This window comes from Muscardinus avellanarius, assembly GCF_963383645.1.
Source record: "Muscardinus avellanarius genome assembly, chromosome: 1".
Taxonomy (NCBI): Eukaryota; Metazoa; Chordata; class Mammalia; order Rodentia; family Gliridae; genus Muscardinus; species Muscardinus avellanarius.
Window position 1 is genome coordinate 176,817,361 of NC_137786.1, and position 3,838 is coordinate 176,821,198.

A 3,838-nucleotide genomic window follows, 5' to 3' on the forward strand; every position below is an offset into this window, starting at 1 on the left:
CTCTCCAGCTCTCCTCCCGGGGCCGCACACTCTCCCCGCCACGCGGCTGGCGGTGTGGCGGCTCCATTGTCTCTGTGGACCAGCTCTCTCTGCTTACTCGGGGCTTTTCTGTTCCTCCATCCTTTTGGCGTGCATGTGACTCACACCCCAAGCCGTTCCTACTCCGCCTCTCCCTCAGCTTCCCGCTACTAACCCGCTGAATGGCCCAATTCCCAATTCCCAGGAGAGGGCTTTGATTGGCCAGCTTCGGTCAGGTATCCCAGCCCCGAGCCAATCAGCCGCGCTCAAGGTGTGTCCGGTGGTCCATGAGGTGTGGGATGGAAGGATAGTGGTTTCTAAACCACTAGCTGATAACAAAATCAACTTAAAAGATTTGAGGGGTTTTAATGAAATGGAATAGAATCGAATCAAAAAATAAGCATGGGCTGCAGGTAGCAAAGTTATCGGAGATATTACTGTATTCGCTAGTATTAGGGTTTCCCTATGAGGCTGGAGAGATGGGAGTATCAAACTTCTTCAGTCCTGTAAAGTCAGCTATGCCTGGGTAGCTTGCTCTGGCCAATGGAACAAGAGAAGTGCCACATGTCACTTCCAGGCAAATGCATTTAAGCGCTGGCACGTGATTCTGCATGCCCTTTGTGCTCAATCTCTGAGGCTGCTTTAACAAACAATCACACACTTAGTGGCTTAGGACAACAGAAGTCTACAATCCACAGCTCTGTAGTTCAGAAGTTCAAAATGGGCCTCACTGGACAAAAATCAAAATATTGGCACTCTTGGCTCCTTTCTGGAGACTTTAGGGGTGAATCTGTTCCTCAGCCTTTCCAGCTTGCAGAGGCTGCCCGCATTCCTCATCCAATGGCCTCCTCCATCTTCAAAAGCACCTTGGACCACTCTGTTCTCCTGTCTCTCTCTTCTATTATTTACTTGTTTATTTATTTTTGCGGTACTGGGGATAGGACAGGGGCATTCCATCTCCATGCTACATCCCCAGCCCTAGTTTTTAGTGCTTTTATTTTTGAAACGGGGTCTTACTGAGCTGTGAAGGCCCTCGCTAAGTAGCTGAGGCCGTCTGCAAACCTCGGTCCTCCAGTCTCAGCCTCCCAAACATGTGCCACCACGCCCGGCTTCTCTTCTACTTTTAAAGACCCTTGGATTGCACTAAGCCCATTCCAGAACAACCAGATCCAGAACGACTTCTCTATTTTAAGGTCAGCTTATTAACAACATGAATTCCATCTGCAGCCATACTTACCCTTTACCATATGACATACATATTCCCAGGCTCCAAGGATGTGGACAGTTCTGGGCAAAGCACCTATCACACCCTCTTCTGCCACTGCAACCAGCAATGGTCTAGATAGGAAAGGCTCTCCCAGGGTCCCCTGCTACGTGACAAATGTACAGTATAATGGAGAAAGAAAGCATTCGTGCCACTGTGATTCTGGGCTGACTTGTTACTACAGCAGACCAGTCCTCTTGCTGATTCAATTGGTGAAACGTTTGTTTCAGGAGAGAGTGTGTGGTGTGTGTGTGTGTGTGTGTGTGTGTGTGTGTGTGTGTGTGTGTATACTAAAGTATGATGTGACATAAATCTCAGGCTGCAAATTTTAAAATGTTTAAAATGCACTGTTTTAGAACAAAATGCCTAAACCAAATATTTTTATTTCTTTATTTTTGTGGTGCTGACGATGCAACCCAGGGGCATTCTACCTCCGATCCATACCACCAGCCCTATTTTTTTATTCTTTATTTTGAAACAGGGTTTCACTGAGTTGCAAAGGGCCTCACTAAGTAGCTGAGGCTGGCTGTGAACTGTGATCCTCCAGTCTCAGCTCCCCGAATGCTGGGAGATGCCGCTTTCCAGTTCCATTCCATCCAGGTGTTGCTGCCAGGAAAACAGCAGGTCAACTCTCTGCTGACCTGAATTGGCCTCTCCAGGGGGCCTCATTCCCCACCTGCAGTGTGGGGAATCCACTGGTCAATTCTGACACTAATATTCTGCTGCTCCTCTGTGAGCACTCATTCCTCCAGTGTTCCTTTATACCTATTAGAGGAGGACTGCACCACCATAGTCCCAGATGCAGTATCTTCCTAGGCAGACTACCCAACAACCAGAATTTGTAATTCTGAAAGGTACAGTTAAACACTGGAATACTATATCGCGATGAAATTATGCTCACATCTTTCATAATGTAGGGAAATGACTATTCTAGAATGTTAGGCAGAATAAGTCAGGAATCAAAACAGTGTATTTGATATAGCTCATGTGTGTGAGTGTGTGTGTGTGAGTGTGTGTGTGTGTGTGTGTGTGTGTGTGTGTGTGTGTGTGACTGGTGATTGGTGATTGAACCCAGGGGAGATTCTACCTCTGAGCTACACCCCAGCCCTTTTTATTTTTTGTTTTTTAAAGTAGGGTCTCACTAGGATGCTGAGACTCTCACTAAGTTGCTGAGACTGTCTGCAAACCTGTAATCCCACGTACGGGTGCCTCAGCCTCCCAAGTGCTGGGATTACAGGAGCGTACTACCACACCCAGCTTCATTTTTTTTTCTTGTGGGTACTTATTGGATATAAAAATCACTTATGCCAAGTGTGGTGGCACATGCCTGTAATCCCAGTACTTGGGAGGCTAAAACAGGAGGATCACAAATTTGTGGACAGTCCCAGCAACTTAGCGAATCCCTGCTTCGAAAATAAAAAATACAAAGGCTTTAATTCCCAGTACCAAAGCAAAAAGAAAATATGAGAAAACTTAATGTTGTTAAGAAGACAATACTACCTGGGTGTGGTGGCACACACTTGTAATGCCAGCATTTGTGAGGCTGAGACAGGAGGATCGTGGTTCAAGGACAGCCTCAGCTACTTAGTGAGGCCCTTTGCAACTTACTGAGACCCTGTTTCAAAAGAATAAAAAATAGGACTGAACGTGTAGCTCAGAGGTAGAATGCCCCTAGGTTCCATCCCCAGTACCACAAAAAAAAAAAAGAATACAATACTAAAATTGATGTATGAATACTCAAATGAATCTGTGGATTCAATGCAATATTTATCAAAATGCTAATGGAACTTTTTGCAGATATTGACAAACTGATCCTCATATAGAAATGCACACAGCCCAGAATAGCTAAAACAATCCTGAAAAAAAAAAACAAAAAACAGAACAAATTTAGAGGACTCACACTTCCCAGTTTCAAAACTTACTGAAAAGGTATAGTAATCAAGACTGGTACTTGCATATAGACATATAGATCAATAAAAGAGAACTGAGAGTTCAGAAAGAAATACCTATATTTATGGTCAACTTTTGACAACAGTGCCAAGACGAGTCAACAGAGAAAGAACAATCTTTTCAACAAATGATAATGGGACAAGTAGATATCCACATGCAAAAGAATGAAGTTAGATTCTTACCTCACACATATTAAAAATAAATAAATAAATAAATGAGCCCAGCCGGGCGTGGTGGCGCACGCTTATAATCCCCGCGCGTGGGAGGCTGAGACAGGAGGATCGCACAGGTTCGAAGCCAGCCTCAGCTACTTAGTGAGGCTCTCAGCAACTCAGTGAGACCCTGTTTCCAAATAAAATATAAAATAGGTCTGGGAGTATAGCCCAGAGGTAGAAAAGCCTCTGGGTTCCACCCCCAGTACCACAAAGAAAAAAAATGAGCTCAAAATAGACCAAAGATCTAAGTGGGAAAACTGCAACTATAAAGCTCTTAGGAGAAAATCTAAATGTTAATCTTTGTAGCCTTGACTTAGGCAATGGTTTGTTAGCTATGATACCAAAAGCACAGGTAACTAAGCAACAAAGAGACCAAATGAAAACTTTGTGC